Source organism: Notamacropus eugenii, chromosome 5 (assembly GCF_028372415.1).
Source record: "Notamacropus eugenii isolate mMacEug1 chromosome 5, mMacEug1.pri_v2, whole genome shotgun sequence".
NCBI lineage: Eukaryota > Metazoa > Chordata > Mammalia > Diprotodontia > Macropodidae > Notamacropus > Notamacropus eugenii.
The window spans coordinates 2,108,425-2,129,226 of NC_092876.1; the positions used below are offsets into that span (position 1 = coordinate 2,108,425).

The following is a 20,802-nucleotide window of genomic DNA, read 5'->3' on the forward strand; positions in this document are numbered from 1 at the left end:
TCGATCCCTTAATGTAGAAGCTGCTAGATCTTGTGTTATCTTGATTGTATTTGTGCAATACTTGAATTGTTTCTTTCTAGCTGCTTGCAATATTTTCTCCTTGACCTGGGAACTCTGGAATTTGGCCACAATGTTCCTAGGAGTTTCTCTTTTTGGATCTCTTTCAGGCGGTGATGTGTGGATTCCTTGAATATTTATTTTGTCCTCTGGTTCTAGAATCTCAGGGCAGTTTTCCTTGATAATTTCATGAAAGATGATGTCTAAGCTCTTTTTCTCATCATGGCTTTCAGGGAGTCCCATAATTTTTAAATTGTCTCTCCTGGATCTATTTTCCAGGTCAGTTGTTTTTCCAATGAGATATTTCACATTCTCTTCCATTTTTTCATTCTTTTGGTTTTGTTTTGTGATTTCTTGGTTTCTCGTAAAGTCATTAGCCTCCATCTGCTCCATTCTAATTTTGAAAGAACTATTTTCTTCAGTGAGCTTTTGGACCTCCTTTTCCATTTGGCTAATTCTGCTTTTGAAAGCATTCTTCTCCTCATTGGCTTTTTGAACCTCTTTTGCCAATTGAGTTAGCCTATTTTTCAAGGTGTTATTTTCTTCAGCATTTTTTTGGGGTCTCCTTTAGCAGGGTGCTGACCTGCTGTTCATGCTTTGACTTCATGTCTCTCATTTCTCTTCCCAGCTTTTCCTCCACCTCTCTAACTTGATTTTCAAAATTCTTTTTGAGCTCTTCCATGGCCTGAGCCCACTGGGTGGGCTGGGACACAGAAGCCTTGATTTCTGTGTCTTTGCCTGATGGTAAGCATTGTTCTTCCTCATCAGAAAGGAAGGGAGGAAATGCCTGTTCACCAAGAAAGTAACCTTCTATAGTCTTATTTCTTTTCCCTTTTCTGGCCATTTTCCCAGCCAGTGACTTGACCTCTGAATATTCTCCTCACACCCACCTCGCCTCCTGATCCTCCCAGCCAGCACTTGGGGTCTGAGATGCAAATGCTGCTGCCCAGTCTCAGGGCTTTTGGCGGGGGCAGGGCTGCTATTCAGTGTGAGATTAAGTTCAGGTGCTCAGGTCAGGGCAGGGCCGCCTCTCAGGCTCAGTTCCCTCAGGGGGTTTATGCAGAGACCTTCAACAATGGATCCAGACTCCTGCCTGCTTGGGGAGCCCTTGTCCACTGCTGCCTCAGCTTCTGCCTCCCGAGGGGGCCTGAGTTATGGGAGCACCCCACTCCCCTCTTGACCTGCCAAAGAGACCCTCTCACCAACCCCCATCACCTGTGGGTGGAGGGACCTGCACGGCCGCTGGAGATCCCGTCCCTGAAGCCTGCTCGGATCTGTTCCTCTCAGTGCCACGGCCGAGGCAGGGCTGGGCTGGGCTCCGCGTCCGCAGCATGACGGACCTTTGGCGAGAGGTTTGCAGGTCCCTCTGGAACAGAAATCTCCTTCGCTCCACTGTTCTGTGGCCTCACTGCTCCAGAATTCGCCGTGAGTTACTTTATACAGATGTTCTATGGGTTGTGGGTTCGGAGCTATGTGTATGTGTGTCTTTCTACCCTGCCATCTTGGCTCCACCCCTGTTCATCATTTCTTATAACACAATAGTATTACATTACATTCATATACACAATTTATTCATCCATTCCCCAATTGATGAGCATCACCACGATTTCCAGGTTTTGGCCACCACAAATAGAGCTGCTATAAATATTTTTGTACACGTGGGACCCTCTCCCATTTCTATGATCTCTTGGGAATACAGTCCTAGAGACGGTATTGCTGGGTCAAAGGTTATGCACATTTTTGCAGCCCTTTGGGCATAGTTCCAAAGTGTTCTCTAGAATGGTTGGATCAGCTCACAGCTTCACCAACAATGAATTAGTGTTCAACTCCACCACATCTTCACCAACATGTATCATCTTCCTGTTTTGTCTTAGCCAATCTGATAGGTGTGATGTGATTTAATTTGCATTTCTGTAATCAATAATGACTTAGAGTATTTTTTCATATGACTATAGATAGCTTTAATTTCTTTCTCTGAAAACTGTCTGTTCATATCCTTTGACCATTTATCAGCTGGAGGATGACTTGTATTCTTGTACATTTGACTCAGTTCTATATATATTTTTGACATGAGCCCTTATCACAGACACTAATTGTAAAAATTCTTTCTCCGTTTTCTGCTTCCCTCCTAATCGTGATGGCATTTGGTTTGTTTGTGCAAAAACGTTTCAATTTAATATAATCAAAATTATCCATTTTGCAATTCATGATGTTTTCTGTCTCTTGTTTAGTCACAAATTTCTCCATTCTCCATAAATCTGATAAATACACTATTCCTTGCTCCACTAATTTGTTTGTACTATCAATCTTTATAGCTTGATCATGTACTCATTTGGACTTTATTCTTGCGTACGGGGTCAGACATTGGTCGATGCCCAGTTTCCACCACACTGTTACTCAGTTTTCCCATCAATTTTTGCCAAATAGTGAGTTCTTATACCAAAAGCTAGGGTCCTTGGATTTATCAAACAGTAGATTTCTACGGCTAGGATGTCTTTTAATAAATATGGTCAAGAGCAAAGAATCTGAGTCTCTGAGGTCGTCTGGCAAAAGCGAAAGCTGAACATGAACACAAAGTAGAAGAACAACAAATATGAGTTCAAAAAGAGCACTTCTCTGAATGAATTTGGGTTACATGAAAGTATCTTCAAGACTACTAAAGAACTGTCTTGGAGAAGCAAGATTAAACATTGTTATTTTGGCTCCAGAGTCAGAGTGGAAGGGGGAAACAAAGGCTGATGTGGGGTAGATATCCAGAAAAACTTTCTCCTGACTAGAACTATGGTTGTTTATTATCACTGAGAAGCAATCATCACTGATTGTCAGCATTTGCAAAGGAATAGTTCTTGAGAAGATAGAGGGAGAACAGAAATACAAGCACACCCCCCTGAACTGGGACACACTTTCCTCTCTAGAACCCTCAGCCTTAGGAGGAGTGGGCTTCAGGTTACCTTACCTGCTACCTACATTTTTTCCCATGAAGTTCACTTCTAAATGTGCCAGAGCTAATGGGTAAGATCATTTAACAGCTGAAATACCTGTGCTCTGCAGATTTTGCTCTGAAGGGAATGTCTTGTGCCACCTAATCCATAACTCTGGACAAAGGATAATTATATGACCCTGTATCCTCTACAGTAGATGTCAAGGTCCAGGAAGAGGAAAGATACTGCTCACACCATCTTGTATGGGACTGCTCTGAGGAACTTGGAGCTGTATTGTTGCTTATCTCTTGTTTTTGAAGAGGATATCAGAGAGTGAAGTCTTGACTTGTGCATAAATTGGAATTAAATGAAGGAGAGCAATACCTAGTTATGAGCCTCACTTTTCTTCCAGAGTCATTTAAGTCAAGAGGTAAGACTAACATCGGGTGACTGAGATGACCTGACATGCAACAGATGTCATGGGTCTCTTCCAAGTCTTCCCAATCTGTCAAATGCTCCAGAGAGCCTGCTGCAGATGTCTTCAAGGCCATTGTTACCAATGATTCTTATCCACCTGTTCCACTCAGAGAACTCTTCACATACTTGGGCAGACACTCCTTTAACTCACCAGTGAGTTTGAGGACCATGGGTAATACTGAACCTGGCTGACATCAGCTGACAGGACAGTTTACTAAAGATGTGGACATTGTGCAGGTTACAGCTTCTTAAACCCACAGGTGATAGTAGGATGAATCAGGTGGACACAGAAGGTGGATGAGTAGCCCTGAAACGGTGCTAGCAAATCCTCATCCCAGAGGAGCCAGTCATACTGAACACCCCATACAACACCAAAAAGGTAAGTGTCTGAGTTCAGACTTGAACTCAGCTCTTCCTGGCCCCAAATCCAGAACTCTAACCATTGGTCTTCCTTGAGTTCTAGAGCTCTGGAAGCGTACTCATCAGTCATTCTGTCCATCCATCTCCCCTCAGCCTGGTCTCTGCACAGGGACCTCCAGAAATATGGGCCTTGCAGGCCCAAATGGAGAGATTAGTAAACCATCTACTTTTTAATGAACTATCTATTTCAGATCTTCCAGGGTAGAATGTAGCCTGTTCTGGGACCCACTTGAAAGAGACAGACTTAGATTGTGAGCATTTTCCCTCAGAAGTGAAGTACATTTCTTGATTTTTGTCTTTGACTAGTGGAGAACTGACTTAAAGGACCTTCAAACAGAAGTGCCTGAATCCACTGCTGAGAGCAAAGCCATGACTGTTGCATGGGCTTCTTTTTCTCACCCAGAGTTTTAAGATCTACATCTGGCAAGTACCAGGTGTTGCTCAGCTTAACAGCAAAAGCAGTAAGCTCATAATTAATAACAATTACTACCAAAGGGATTCACTTGGTTATTTTTTGTTCTTTGTTTAACAAAATCTGATGAAAAAAAATCCATTACTAGACATGAAGGAAATTATCACACTTTGGTGACTTTCACATAAATTGAATGAATGCATAATAGCTCACTGAAAACCCAGAAGGTTACAGGTTACAAGTCAAGAATATCAAAGGAAATAATTTTAAAATATAAAGGAAGGATGTTTAGCAGTATCAGATCTTTATATTATTAGGCAGTAATTATCAAAGCTATCTGGTACTGACTAAGGAATAGAAAGTTAGATCTAAAGAACAGACTCACAATTTACAGCAGAAGATAAACATAATAATCTTATATTTTACAAGTTGGAAGACTTAAGATTTTGAGACAAGAATTCGTTATTTGTCAAAAATTGTTAGGAAAACTGGAGAGCAGCATGGCGGAAACTGGACATAGACCAATATGTTACACCAAAGGTGGGGAACCTCTGGCCTTGAGGTCACATGTGGCCCTTTAAGCTCTCAAGTGTGGCCCTTTGATTGAGTCCAAGTTCAAAGAACAAATCCTTCCTACACACCTCTACCAGAAGACTCTAAGAGGGCTTCTGTCTCTTGGACAGAATCGTAACCTAAGCCGCTGCCCCTCGTATTGTAGTTTTCTAAGAGTTGGTGGTCTCGCAGTTTACCTTAGTTCCGCTATATTAAGCCCTGTTCAACAGCTCAAAAGCTCTTTATGGAAAGTGTTCTGCAAGAAACTTTAGACCAGGATTGCTTAACTACAGCAAGACTCAAATATGTCAGCTGTATAAGTTGGATGGTTGGTGGGTTGGTTGGTTGCTCTCCTTTGTTCTCGAAGAGGACCAAAATGACGTCACCATGAAAAAGTGAAATTTCAGTGTGTCCGATTGTGGCTAATCAGAACAATACAAACTCAGAATGCTCCATTACAGGTTGGGCACAGATAGTCTCTGTGAATATTTGGGATGGATACTCCAACCATATATGATGGAATAGTGTGTCAATATTTGAGAAATGGCCTTCGTTGTTCCACAGAGGGCATCCCTATTCCATATCTTGAACTTCACTGTTTTCAAGATTATTTGAATAGTGTCGGATCACACCGTATTTCTCTCCCAAAGGGATCATATTTAGAAAACTGTGTGTGCTTTCTGCATCTGGCTCCATAATTAATGGCTTCTTCTGATCCAGCTAGGTTTTCCTGAACTCTCTATCAGACCAAGTCAAGGATCTCCCATTCCACACAAGAGTTGCATTCAAAGTTACTCTCTAACTAAATCCTACATCAGCATCTAATGAGTCAGAACATGATTGTGGGGGCTAATCTCTGAAGAGATTTCGTCTGAGGTAGGCAGAGATGGAAGGGTTGAGTCCTGTGTTAGGTTAACAGTGTCAGCTAGTCAAGAGGGGGGCAGCTGGCCTTCACAAGTCATGACTTCCCTATCACTGGGGGGAGGGAAAGTTATGGCTGGAACTACATGTTTCCAGAGATTTTGTGTATTCTAGGGGATACTTGTTCATATAGGGACAACCTTGAATGACTCCTAAATTACTTCTTGCTTGTAGAGTCTGAGATTCTCTCCCCATGACTTCCATTCTCCTGATATCCCCAGTGAAATGAAGGAAGGGGGAAGAGTTAGAAGAAAGACAGAGTAAAACAAGAATGACAAAGGAAGTTGAGGTGATCGGTGTTAAAGGAGTGGGGCAGCATTGTGTGTTTGAAGTAGAGTCTTTCGGTTCAAAGCCTGTCTGACACTTTTATAAACCCTTCAGCTCACTGGGCAAGCGTTTTTTCGTTTTTATTTTCATTTCTAAGCTGAGGACAATGCCTTCAAGGTTTCTTGGGAGAGCTGAAGGTATTTGGTTGTCTTTAAACAGCAATAAAAATAGTATTTTCATGAAACTAAAAATAGCCTTCCTGGGAAACTCTGCTATCTCTCCTACAGCCACTGGTTCCAAGTCTTTGTTGCTAACCTGCCCGTAAACCTGCCTCTGTGACTCACCCATCATTATTCTGAAGCTCAGTGTTGCGATTTTCTCTCATGCTTTTCTTGCGGTACAGTTCATTGTTTTCCTGGAGCATGACCACAAATTCTGCCTGGCCACACTGAAGATTCCTCAACACCTCTTCCTTCAAAGAGGACACAGGGCACAACTATATAATCATAGTGTCAGTGTTACAGTTCTATTATATCTCGATTTTAATAACATTAGGACCTCTGGTCAATTCTTCCCTTATGAGGACCCAGGCATTATGTTTTTACCCAGGGTTCTTAACCTGCAGTCCATGGAGTTAGAACATAGATTTTGCAGGAATTTCAGAACGTGTCTGGACTTGATGAGGTGATATTACGTCTTTGTTTTCACTAACCTCTTACTGAAATTTTCCACTTCTTTCAATTATTTAAAAATCTTATTCTGATAAAGGGTCTATGTGCTTCATTAAATTGTCTGCTACAGGGAACATAGCATACTAAAGATTAAGAATCTTGGTTCTCCAAGGAGGAGTATGGCCTAGCTGGAGTCTCAAGTGCTTTCTTTCTCCCAAGTCTAAGACCAAGCAAGTGCAGGAATAGCAGAAAGTTCATATTTTCTTCCCCCTCTCTGGGTTGTTCACACTGTTTTTCACCCGACTTTTGGTAGGTCACTATGATGACTTCTTTGACCTGAAGCTCAGACTCATTCCACATCCTTTTGATTGCCCCCATATCATAGATTTCGAAAAGGCAGGACATCACCTTCACAAACATGAATTTGTTGGAATTTTCCATGAAAGTAGATCTCCCCAAGTTGGGTGAGTGCTCTCTTTTGGATCTCTCTCACTGTTTCTTCTGCTTCCTTTTCTCAAATCAAGTTCTACTGAATCCTAGACATGTTCAACTGGTCAGAGGGAGATCATTAGGAAACTTTGCAGACTGGGATATCTTTGATAAGAATGGTCAAGGTCAAAGAATCTAAATCTCTGAGGTCTTCTGGCACAAGGAACAGCTAAGCATGAACACAAAGGACAAGAACAACAAATATTAGCTCAAAGAGAACACTTCCCTGACTGAGTATGCATGGCATGCATATATCTTCAAGACTGCTGCAGGACTGGCAAGGAGAAGAGAGAATAGACATGGCTATTCTGGCTACAGGGACAGAGTGGGAGGATGCTCCAAAGGCTTGATGTGGGGTTGATGTCCAGAAATACCTTCTAATGACTAGAATTATGGCTATTGATTATCACTGATAAGCAATCAACACTGATTAGCTTTTGCAAAGGAATAGTTTCTAAGAAGATATAGCAAGAGCAGTAGTATGACCACATCCACCTGACCTGGGACACACTTTCCCCTCTAGAACCCTCAGCTTTGGGGGCAGTGGACACCAGGGTACCTTACCTCCTACCTACATATCCTATGTTCTCTTCTGAATGTGACAGAGCTAATCAGTAAGGCCATTTAGCAGTAGAAGTTCCTGTGTACAACCCATCTTGCTGGAGAGATTGCCTTGTACCACCTAACCTGTAACTCTGGACAAAAAGTAATTATAGGGGGGGCGGAGCCAAGATGGCGGAGTGAAAGCAACGACTCACCTAAGCTCCTGGAAAAACTCCTCTGGATATATCTGGGGGGAGAGTCTGACCAGACTTTGGAGGTGTAGAATCCAGTGGGAGACGGACTTTGACAGATTCGGAGCCCAGGCTGGACTGGAAGCTCCACGGGAGGGATCTGTTCCGCGGGGGTAAGACCCCGGCGCACAGCGCAGCGCGGACGGCACGGCAGGGCGGAGGGGACCAGAGGAGCCCGAGAGTGGCGGGCAAGACCAGCGGAGCAGGAGATAAGCCAGGCCGAGCCGGTGAGAGCCGCTGAGTGCCAGACATCAGCGCAGCAGTCCTTGAAATCTTCAGCCTGAAGACGGACTTCGGTGGGTCACTACTTGAGCTTCCAGGAACTGGGATGGCAGAGTGATCAGTAAGTGCTCTCTCCTCCCCCCTGATGACCCTGAGGGAACCATAAAATTCTTCCCCAGATTAATCCTGGATCAGCAGGAACAGCAGAAGGGGGCGGGTGGTCTCATAACACCAGAGGCTGGAGAGGTGGCAAAGGGGGATTCTTCCTACCGTGGTGGAGGCTATCTGGAGGGACAGACGACCCAGGGCAGAGAAAAATTCGCACTGAGACCCAAGCAAGCCTCAGCCCGGGAGACGAGCCCCAGGAGGGGCGGGAACACGCATTAGCCTCTAGGCGTGCCCCAGCCCTCCAGGGGAAAGGGAAGACAATAGGGAAGCTGGGATCAGCATCCCCGGACCTTGCCTTTGCCTCAGGCCAGCTGAGGAGATATCCTGAGACCAGACCACACCTCCCACACACCTATCAAGCTAAACCCAGGGTTGATCTGGGAAACAACAACAACAACAACAAAAAAAAAAAAAGCCTGCTTTTAGCCTAGACAAACATCAACTCAACTTAAAAGATCTGTATCTTCTGACTGAAAGAACCAAAAGCTACAACACTCAGCCAACATCATGAATCGGAAAAAGCAGACGAAAAGTGAAAAAACCATAGAATCTTTCTATGGGGATAAGGACCAAAACACAAACACCAAAGAGGTCAGAGCTGAGACTGTACTTCCATCTGAAACCTCAGATGGGACTATGAATTTCTCGCAAGCACAACTAGATTACCTGGAACGTCTGAAGAAGGATATAAAAGAAAAACTGGCCAATGATTTTAAAACCATAAAAAAAGAATTCACTGATGAGAACATCAATCTGAAAAAGAAAATTGAAGAAATGGAAAAGGAAGTTCAAAAATTAACTGGAGAGAATAATTCCCTAAAAGGAAGAGTTAATCAAACGGAAAAGGAAACTCAAAACCTAATAGGGAAAATTGATCAGATGGAAAAGGAAACCCAAAACCTAACTGGGAAAATTGGTGGAATGGAAAAAGAAGTACAAAAATTAAATGGAGAAAATAGCTCCTTAAAGGGAAAAATTGGCCAGATGGAAAAGGAGATGCGAAAGCTAAGTGAACAAAACAATACGATCAAGATTAGAATTGGGCAAGTAGAAACTAATGACTCAATGAGGCAACAAGAATCAGTCAAACAAAATCTAAAGAATGAAAAGATAGAAGAAAATGTAAAATATTTAATTGGAAAAACAACTGACCTGGAAAATAGATCCAGGAGAGAAAATCTAAGAATTATTGGCCTGCCAGAAACCCATGATGAAGAAAAGAGTCTGGACAATATCTTCCAGGAAATCATCAAGGAAAACTGCCCAGAAGTACTAGACTCAGAGGGCAAAATAGTCATCGAAAGAATCCACCGTTCCCCACCGGAAAGGGATCCCAAACTCAAAACCCCAAGAAATATAGTTGCCAAATTCCAGAGCTATCAAGTGAAGGAGAAAATACTACAAGCAGCCAGAAAGAAACAATTTAAATATCAAGGTCACACAGTCAGGATCACACAGGACCTTGCAGCTTCTACATTAAAAGATCGAAAGAATTGGAACCCAATATTCCGTAAGGCAAAGGAGTTGGGACTCCAACCGAGGATCAACTACCCAGCAAAGTTCAGCATAACATTTCAGGCAAGGAGAAAGTCATTCAACGAAATAAGGGATTTCCAGAGCTTCCTGACCAAAACACCAGAACTCAATAGACAATTTGATCTTCAAATGCAGGTCTCCAGAGAATCATAAAAAGGTAAAAAGAGGGGAAAAAACAAAAACAAAAACTTGCAACTCAATTAGGGCAATCTGTTTACCTCCCTGTAAGGGAAGATGATACCTGTTAATCTTGAGAACTGTGCAGCTATTATGATAAAAGGGATATATGTAGAGGGAACGGGCATAAAGTAAATGATGTCATGGCAAAAATATGATTTAAGTATGAGAAGGGAATGTAATAGGAGGTGTGGAAAGGGGGAAGCAGAAAATGGCAAATTATATCACAGGAAGAAGTACAAAACTATAGTAGAGGGAAGGAGGGGAGGGAGATGAGCATTGTTTGAGAGGTACTCTCATCTGATTTGTTCAAAGAAGGGAACAATAATCTTAAGCAGATAATCCTAACTAGCTCTATAGGTAGTAGAAGGGGAAGGGGGAAGAAAGGGAAGGGTGGCTAAAAGGGAGGAAAGAAGCAATAAGAGTAAAGGGGACTAAAAGGGAGGGGGGCTAAAAGAAGGAGGGGAAGGCTGCAGGAGGAGGGGGAGAAAAGTGAATACTATTGAGGAGGGGAAGGGACACGGGAGAGTTAAAAGCACAAATGGTGGGAAAGAGGGTGGAGGGAAATACACAGATTGTAATCATAACTGTGAATGTGAATGGGATGAACTCTCCCATAAAACGGAGACGGATAGCAGAATGGATTAAAAGCCATAATCCAACAATATGCTGCTTACAAGAAACACATTTGAAACGGGGGGATACACATAGGATAAAGGTCAAAGGATGGAGCAGAATATATTGTGCTTCAGCTCATGTAAGAAAGGCAGGAGTAGCAATCCTAATCTCAGACAAAGCAAAAGCAGAAATAGATCTAATCAAAAGGGATAAGGATGGAAACTATATCCTACTAAAAGGCACCATAGACAATGAAGCAATATCATTACTAAACATGTATGCTCCAAGTGGTATAGCATCCAGATTCTTAGAGGAGAGGTTGGGGGAGTTGAAGGAAGAAATTGATAGCAAAACTATACTAGTGGGGGACCTCAACCTCCCCCTCTCTGAACTAGATAAATCCAACCTTAAAATAAACAAGAAAGAGGTTAAGGAGGTAAATAAAACTCTGGATAAGGTAGATATGATAGATCTTTGGAGAAAATTAAATGGGAATAGAAAGGAATATACCTTTTTCTCAGCGGTACATGGAACATTTACAAAAATTGACCATGTACTAGGACATAAAAATCTCACAATCCAGTGCAGAAAGGTAGAGATAATCAATGCATCCTTTTCAGATCATAATGCAATAAAAATTACATGTAATAAAAGGCCATGGAAAGAGAAACCAAAAATCAATTGGAAACTAAATAATCTAATTCTAAAGAAGGATTGGGTTAAAGAAGAAATCATAGAAACAATCAACAACTTCATTCAAGAGAATGACAATAGTGAGACAACGTACCAAAACTTATGGGACACTGCAAAAGCAGTTATTAGGGGAAGTTTTATATCTCTGAATGCTTACATAAATAAAATAGAGAAAGAGGAGATCAATGACTTAGGCTTGCAGTTGAAAAAGCTAGAAAAAGAACAAATTGAAAATCCCCAAGTAAATACCAAATTAGAAATACTGAAAACCAAAGGAGAGATTAATAAAATTGAAATAAAGAAAACTATTGAATTAATAAATAAAACCAATAGTTGGTTTTATGAAAAAACTAATAAAATTGATAAACCTTTGGTTAATCTGATCAAAAAAAAAGAAAGAAGAAAACCAAATTACTAACATTAAAAATGAAAGGGGTGAACTCACCTCCAATGAGGAGGAAATTAAAACAATAATTAGAAACTACTTTGCCCAACTTTATGCCCACAAATTCGACAATCTAAACGAGATGGATGAATATTTTAAAAAATACAAATTGCCCAGATTAACAGAAGAGGAAGTTGAATACTTAAACAACCCCATCTCAGAAAAAGAAATTGAACAAGCCATCAATGAACTCCCTAGGAAAAAATCTCCAGGGCCAGATGGATTCACAAGTGAATTCTATCAAACATTTAAAGAACAGTTAATTCCAATACTACATACACTATTCTTGAAAATTGGGGAAGAAGGAGTCCTCCCAAATTCTTTCTATGATACAAATATGGTTTTGATACCCAAACCAGGAAGAGACAAAACAGAGAAAGAAAATTATAGACCAATTTCCCTAATGAATATAGATGCAAAAATTTTAAATAAGATTCTAGCAAAACGAATACAGCATCTTATCACGAGATTAATACATTATGATCAGGTAGGATTCATACCAGGACTACAGGGCTGGTTCAATATTAGGAAAACTATTAGCATTATCGATCACATCAACAACAAAGCTAACAATCACCACATGATTATCTCAATAGATGCAGAAAAAGCTTTTGACAAAATACAACATCCATTCCTACTAAAAACATTGGAGAACGTAGGAATAAAGGGAACTTTCCATAAAATAATAAGCAGTATCTATCTAAAACCTTCAGCAAGCATTATATGCAATGGGGATAAGCTAGATGCATTCCCAATAAGATCAGGGGTGAAACAAGGTTGTCCATTATCACCACTATTATTCAATATGGTACTAGAAATGTTAGCTGTAGCAATTAGACAAGATAAAGATATTCAAGGAATTAGAATAGCCAAAGAAGAAACTAAGTTATCACTCTTTGCAGATGATATGATGATTTACCTAGAGAATCCAAGAGATTCAAGTAAAAAATTACTTGAATTAATAAACAACTTTGGCAAAGTTGCAGGGTACAAAATAAACCCACACAAATCCTCTGCATTCCTATATATTAGCAACAAAGTTCAACAGCAAGAGATAGAAAGAGAAATCCCATTTAAAGTTAGGGTAGACAGTATAAAATACTTAGGAGTCTACCTGCCAAAACAAACCCAGGGACTATATGAACACAATTACAAGACACTTTTTGCACAAATAAAGTCAGATTTAAGTAAGTGGAAAAACATTAGTTGCTCATGGGTAGGCCGTGCTAATATAATAAAAATGACAATTCTACCCAAATTAATATACTTATTTAGTGCCATACCAATTAAACTATCAGACAATTACTTTCTAGAGCTGGATAAAATAATATCAAAATTCATTTGGAAAAACAAAAGGTCCAGAATATCAAAGGGACTAATGAAAAGAAATGCTTGGGAAGGTGGCCTAGCGCTACCAGACCTTAAACTCTACTATAAAGCAGCAATTATCAAAACCACTTGGTATTGGCTAAGAAACAGAGAGGTAGACAAGTGGAATAGACTTGGCACTCAAGATGCAGTAGGCAAGGAATATAGCAACCTTCTGTTTGATAAACCCAAGGACCCCAGCTTCTGGGATAAGAACTCATTGTTTGACAAGAATTGCTGGGAAAACTGGATAACAGTGTGGCGGAAATTAGGCATAGACCCATACCTGACACCGTACACAAGAATAAAGTCCAAATGGGTACATGATTTAGGTATAAAGATTGATACCATGAATAAACTGGAGAAGCAAGGAATAGTGTATTTATCAGATCTATGGAGAAGGGAAGAATTCTTTACTAAAGGAGAGATAGAATGCATTATGAAATGCAAAATGGATAACTTTGAGTACATTAAACTGAGAAGTTTTTGCACAACCAAACCCAATGCAACCAAAATCCGGAGGGATGTAGTAAATTGGGAAAAAATTTTTACAGCTAAGCTCGGGGATAAAGGCCTCATTTCTAGAATATATAGAGAACTGACCCAAATGTATAATCATACAAGTCATTCCCCAATTGATAAATGGTCAAAGGATATGAACAGGCAATTTTCAGAGGAAGAAATTAAAGCTATCTATAATCATATGAAAAAATGCTCTAAATCACTATTGGTTAGAGAGATGCAAATCAAAACAACTCTGAGGTACCACATCACACCTATAAGATTGGCAAACATGACAGAACAAGAAAATGATAAATGCTGGAGAGGATGTGGGAGAGTTGGAACACTAATTCATTGTTGGTGGAGCTGTGAGCGCATCCAACCATTCTGGAAAGCAATTTGGAACTATGCCCAAAGGGCTACAAAAATGTGCATACCCTTTGACCCAGCAATATCGCTACTAGGACTATATCCCCAAGAGATCATAAAAATGGGAAAGGGTCCCACATGTACAAAAATATTTATAGCAGCACTCTATGTAGTTGCCAAAAACTGGAAGTCAAGGGGATGTCCATCAATTGGGGAATGGCTGAATAAATTATGGTATATGAATGTAATGGAGTACTATTGTGCCATAAGAAATGATGAACAAGAAGACTTCAGAGAGGCCTGGAAGGACTTATATGACCTGATGCTGAGTGAAAGGAGCAGAACCAGGAGAACTTTATGCACAGCAACAACCACAGTGTGTGAGAGCTTTTTCTGGTAGACTTAGATTTTTGTAATAACACAAGAACTTCTGAAAAAAAAAAAAATCCCAATGGTGGACCTCAAGGCAAAATGCCTTCCACACTCAGAGAGAGAAATATGGAAGTCACTCACATAATGTAGCAGATCATGTTTGTGTATGTGTATCTGTTTGTGTATCATGTTCTGATTTGTTATACGGATTCTCTCATTTATCTTAGTCTGACTACATAGCATGACTATAGTGAAAATATACTCAATAGGAAAGTATATGTAGAATCTATACAGAATTGTATGCAGTCGTGGGGAGGGAGGGAGGTAGTGGGGGGTGGGTGGGGAGGGATAAAATCGCAATTGTATGGCAGTGATTGTTAAACATTAAAAAAATAAAAAAATTATAAAAAAAAAAAGATTAAATATATAAAAAAAAAAAAAAGTAATTATAAGACCCTGTATCCTCAGTTCAGTAGCAATGAGGATCCCAGAAGAGGCAAGATGCTGCTTTTCTATCATCATCTTGTGAGGGGAATGCTCTGAGGAACTCGGAGCTGTGCTCTTCTTCTTTGTCCTTTTGTCTGAGAAGACCAATGATATGACATGAGGATGCCTTGACTTGTGCATTAACTGGATTTAAATGAGGCAGACTTACACCAAGTTATGAGCCTCACTTTTCTTCCAAAGTCATCTAAGTCGAGGGGTAAAACTAAAGTCAGGTTATTTAGATGACATGGCATGCAACAAATGTCCTGGGTCTCTTTCATGTCTGCCCAATCTCTCAAATAATCCATGGAACCTGCTTCAGACACCTTCAAGGCCATCGTAATCAATTGTTCTCATCCATCCATTCTATTCATGGAACTCTTCACATGCTTGGGGCAGACACCCGTATAACTCATCAAAGAGTCTGAGGACCATGAGTAACACTGAATCTAGCTTACCCCATCTGCCAAAACATTTTACCAGAGATGTGGCCATTGTGCAGGCTACAGCTTCGTAGACCCACAATTGGCTATTGTGTGAATCAGGTGGACACTGAAGGTGGATGAATAGCCCTGAAAAGGGTTTAGCAAAACCTCATCCCAGAGAGGCTACTCGTACTTAACGCCCCATACAACCCCAAAATAGGTGTCTGAGGTCAGTATTGAACCCAGTTCTTCCTGATTCCAAGCTCAGCACTCTAACCAATAGTCTACCTAGCTGCTCTAGAACTCTAGATGCCTACTAGTCACTCGTTCTGGCCATCCATCTCCACTCAACCTGGTTTCTACACAGGGACCTCCAGAAACATGGGCCCAAGGGGAGAGACTAGTAAACCATCTACTTTTTAATGAATCATCTACTTTAGATCTTACAGGGCTCAATGCAGCCTTCTGGGCCCCGTTTGAAAGAGGCAGACTTGGACTGTGAGCATTTTCCCTCAAAAGCGAAGTACATTTCTTGAGTTTTGTCCTTGATTGGTGGAGGACTGGCTTAATGACCATTGAAACAGATATACCTGCATCCACTTCTCAGAGCAAATCAGTGATTGACCCATGGGCTTCTACTTCACATCCTGAGTTCTAAACTCTACAACTTGTGGGCATGTCATAGTTCTTATTCAGCTTAATAGCAAAAGAAGCAAGTTAATAATTAATAACAATTGGTACCAAAGGTTTCATTTGGTTAATTTTTTCTTCTTAGTTTAATACACTCTGATGCAACAAATTCATCACTAGACATGAAGGAAATTATCACAGTCTAGTGATTTTCTCGTAAAGTGAATGAATGCATGATAGTTGATGGAAAACTCAAAAGGTCAAAGGTTACAGTTAGCCTGGAGGACTTAAGGTGCTACTTAATATCATCCCCCAGGGTCATAGGGGAAATCTTTCAAATTAGGGCCCACTGAACCAAACTGCGCTTACCTGTGTAACTTGGACATATTCTAGAGGAGGAATAATGGATCCTGTTAGTTTCCATAGATTCCATAATCAATCGTCAGACAGTGCTCTATATGAAGCATTTTACTACCCAGTAGGCAAATCTTGAAGCCAGTGAGTGTGTGAGTATGTGAGTGAGTGTCTGTGTGTGTGTGTGTGTGTGTGCTCATATTTCTTTTTGTATAGTCTTGGGTAGAAATGTCTGATTCACATTATCCAAGCCCACATTCCTGTTACTGTTTCTGTCCCAGAACAGATTTGCACTTTCACCAAGGTAGAACATTTCATTTTCCCCATTTTTTTCTGGCACTGAGACTTCCCAAGGCCTCTTGTACCTTTCCATAATCAATGAGTGACCTTTCGGTTTTTTAGCAAACCAGAATGTCCCTAATTCAGTTCTTCAGCTTCTCTTCAACCAGGGACACTTCTCATCCAAACAAATGATCCCAAGAAGTAATATCTCAAAGTTACAAAATCACAACATTCAGGTTGAAAGAGGAGCTCCCCTCCTCGTCCACATAATCAAATAATAATAAGGACATTTACACGCACACACACACACACACACACACACACACCTATGATTTTGTAAAGGTTTTCTAGTCATCTTCTCACTATATTCTTATCATAACTTGAGAGGTGGTATAATCATAATCCCTACTTTATATGTAAGGAAACTGAGGGACATAGAGTTTAAGTGCACTCCCAAGTGTCACACATACAGCAAATACACTGTGGGACAGCTAGGTAGTGCAGTGGAAAGGCCACTATCCCTGGAGACAGGAGAGTCTGAGTTCAAATCCAGCCTCACACACTTACTAGCTATGTGAGTCTCTTGCCTCTGTTCCCCATCAGGAAATTGAGCTGAAGAAAGAAACTACAAACTACTTTAACATCTATGTCATTTGGTAATGGAGAGGCTGACTTCACTGGAACAATTCAACAATAACAATAAATACCTTTTCAGCGAATAATTGAATTTAGTTCTTCCTCCCTCCAGGCTGAGACCTCCAGTCACTGATAGTATAAAGGTTTCACATTGTAATGTCAGTCATGGCAGCACACCTGATGACTGCTGCTTTGAATGATTTTAAGGGTCTAAACACACGGTAGAATGAAGTCTATTCAGCAATCAACAAAACATTGTTCAATGAAGAACAACATTCATTCAACATCCTTAAGCAACATATATTATCTAACACATGTATATATCTCAAAACACTCAGTATGTGAAATGGCACATACCATATAGCATTGCATCCACAAAGTCAGGGTGTTCCAGGCTAGGGACTTCTCTAGCACAATGCATCCTTAAAGCATAGCAGAAAATACGAAACCATCCACCACTAGGTAATTGTATGAATAATCTTCTCAATCAATACAGTGTCCAAGTAAAGTCTTCCCTCATCTTGACTGAAGGCTGACTTCCAAACCCCAGGGCTGCTCCTTGATGGGTCAACTGCTCCCAGCTCTTGCCTGGGTTCACATGCTGGCAGCAATCTGTTCCTGCTCCTTGTCTCAACTCCTGGGGACTATTACACTACAAAGAGCTCCTGCTTCTGCCTAACATCGGACTCCAGGGTGGGAGGGGATAAATGATGTGGAATAATAGAAAGGATGGCATATTAGGGGAAGGGGTAACACTTTGTTAAAGGGAAAGGTCAAAGGCGACAATTGAATAATTATAAGACAGGACAGGGTAGAGGGAAACACAGTTAGTCTTTCACAACATCACTGTTATGGAGATGTTTGCATGACCTCACTTACATCACCTTTATGAAATTGAATGTGTTCTCAATAAGGGTGAGTGGGCAGGGGGAAAAGAAGAGAATATGGGACTCAAAGCTTTAAAAATGAACTTTAGAGACTGTTTTCCTGACACTAGGAATTAAGATATATAAGTAATGGTGTATGGAAATCTTTCATACCTACAGGAAAACAGAAGGGAAGGGGATGGGGGGGTGGTGATAGAAGGGAAGGTAGATTGGAGGAAATAAACAACAAGAATACAAACTGTCCTACTGGGGTGGTAGATGGGAGATGGGGAAAAAATTTGAAATTCAAAGTTTCGTGGAACTGAATGCTGGAAGCTGAAAATAAATAAATTTATATGGAAAAGAATGAAAAAATAGAAGAAAATATATATCATTGGATAAAGAACTGACTTCGAAAATAGACTCTGAAGAGAAAATCTAAGAATTATTAGTCTACTGGAAAACCATGATGAAAAAAAAGAGCCTGAACAGTATCTTCCAAGAAACCATCAAAGAAAACTGCCCTGAGGTGCAAGATTCAGAGAGTGTAATAGACATTGAAAGAATCAACCTATCCCAAAATGGATAATGCCAAGGAATATTGTTGCCAAATTCCAGAATTATGATGTCAAGGAGAAAATACTGCAAGCAGCCAGAAAGAAAAAATTCAAATATCGAGGAACTCCAGTCAGGATCACACAGGACCTTGCAGCTTCTACATTAAAACATCAGAGGGATTAGAATATGATATTCTGTAAGGCAAAGAGCTTTGACGAGAACCAAGGACCAATTACTCAGCAAAACTGAGCATAATCTTTCTGGCAAGGAGTTGAACACTCAGTGAAATAAGGGATTTCCAGACCTTCCTGATGAAAAGACCAGAGCTCAATGGGGAATCTGATGTTCAAATACAAAACTCAAGGGAGGCATAAAAAGGTAAACAAGAGAAAAAGAAGAAAAAGAACTTGTTATTCATTAAGGGCGAACGGTTTACATTCCTCTATGGGAAAATGATACTTTATGATCTTGAGAAGGGAATATTTATTGCACCATTAACATAGAAGGTGTGGGTATAAGTTAACTGATGCAATAATGAAGAACCTAATTAAGGGGAGTGAAAGAATTTTCATAAGAGAAAAGGAAAGGAAGAGACAGAAAAGGATAAAGATAAATCACATGAAGAAGCACAAAAATATATTACCGTCTGGTGGTTGGCCTGGTTGGTTGTTGTCCTTCATCTTTGCAGAGGATCAAAATGACATCACCATGATAAAGTGCAATTTCAGTGTGTTGGACTGTAGCTGGTCGGATTAATACAATCTCAGAATGCTCTACCATATATTGGGCACAGAGAGCCCATGTGAATATTTGGGGTGGGTACCCCAAGCTTGGGCATCCTGCATTTACTTTATGCTATCTCAATTACGCTTTGCTCAAAGATCACAGCACGCTTCCTGAGAGTAGAGAGAAAGAAGAGAGGATGTTGAGCATTATTCAAGCTTTACTCTCATCAGATTTGGCTCAAGGAGGAAATAATATATTCAGTTGAGTATAGAAATCTAACTTGCCCTACAGACAGTATGAGGGGAAAGGGGAAAGAAAAAGCAGGAGTGGTTAGAAGAGAGGAAATAAGTAGCAAGGGAAAAGGGAAGGAAAAAGGAGATGGCCTGATAGAAGACAGGGAAGACTGAGGGATGTGGTGGTCAAAAGTAAAACTCTTTTGAGGAGGGGATGGAAGAAGAGAGAAATAAAACCATAAACAGGAGGGGAAGTAGAATGAGAAGAAAGACACAGAGAGTAATTATTACTGCGAATGTGAATGGGGCAAATCCTCCCTTAAAAGGGAGGCTGAGAGCAGAATGGATTCAAAGACAATCCTACAATATGTTGTTTACAAGAATCACAATTGAAATAGGGGGATACACACAGGGTAAAGGTAAAAGGCTGCAGTATAATCTATTATGCTTCAGCTGAAACAAAAAAATCAGGGGTAGCAATCATAATCTTAGATAAAAAGAAAAAATAGATCTAGTGAAAAGAGATAAGGAAGAAATCTATATTCTATTAAAAGGCACCATAGGAAATGAAGTAGTATCATTGTTAAACATATCCAGGAGGGAGCCAAAATGGTGGAGTAGAAAGATGGACATATGCTAGCTCTTACCCCACAGTCCATACAATACCTGTAAAGAAGAACTCTCAACAAATTCTAGAGCAGCAGAAGCCACAGAAAAACAGAGTGGAGGAGATTTCTAACTCAGAGAGACATGAAAGACTGATGGGAAAGGTCTGTTGAGCACCGGATGTGGAGCAGAGCCCAGCCATGCCTTGGCCACGAAGCACCAAAAGGAGTAGATTCGAGCAGTCATCAGGGACAGAGTCTCCAGCAGCAGCACAGATCCCTCAACCCACAGGATCCAAAGGTCAGTGAGAGGGTCTCTTCAGCTGGCTGAGAAGGGAGCAGGGTGTCCCCATAACTCAGGTTTCCTCAGGATGCAGAAGTAGAGGCAGCAGTGGATGGGGCTCCCAAAACAGGCAGTAGCCCACATCTATTGTTGAAGGTCTCATTGTAAACCCCCTGAGGGAACTGAGCCCTGTGTTGGTGACCCTGTCCTCACCTGAGCAGTTGATCTTAATCTCACACTGAATAGTAGCCCTAGCCCTACCTAAAAC

The 20,802-nt window shown here is 40.7% G+C and overlaps 1 protein-coding gene across 3 annotated transcripts in view; it reads right to left on the reverse strand.

Moving 5' to 3' along the window:
• Positions 1-18,088, reverse strand: part of LOC140508103 (sulfotransferase 2A1-like) — a 79,532-nt gene extending 61,444 nt beyond the window's left edge. For all 3 annotated transcript variants that reach the window (XM_072615874.1, XM_072615873.1, XM_072615872.1), the window contains exon 1: positions 17,621-18,088. The gene's annotated coding sequence lies outside the window, so the exon portion shown is untranslated. The remainder of the gene's footprint in view (positions 1-17,620) is intronic.
• Positions 18,089-20,802: the final 2,714 nt, after the last annotated feature.